This window comes from Amblyomma americanum, chromosome 1 (assembly GCF_052857255.1).
Source record: "Amblyomma americanum isolate KBUSLIRL-KWMA chromosome 1, ASM5285725v1, whole genome shotgun sequence".
Classification (NCBI taxonomy): Eukaryota; Metazoa; Arthropoda; class Arachnida; order Ixodida; family Ixodidae; genus Amblyomma; species Amblyomma americanum.
Genome location: NC_135497.1, coordinates 146,922,418 through 146,922,700, shown reverse-complemented (window position 1 = coordinate 146,922,700; position 283 = coordinate 146,922,418).

The window sequence follows — 283 nt, the reverse complement described above, 5'->3', positions numbered from 1 at the left end:
AGTATCTATCTATCCATCCATCCATCCATCCATCCATCCATCCATCCATCCATCCATCCATCCATCCATCCATCCATCCATCCATCCATCCATCCATCCATCCATCCATCCACCCACCCGTCCGTCTGTCTGTCTGTCTGTCTGTCTGTCTGTCTGTCTGTCTATCTATCTATCTATCTATCTATCTATCTATCTATCTATCTATCTATCTATCTATCTATCTATCTATCTATCTATCTATCTATCTATCTATCTATCTATCTATCTATCTATCTATCTATCC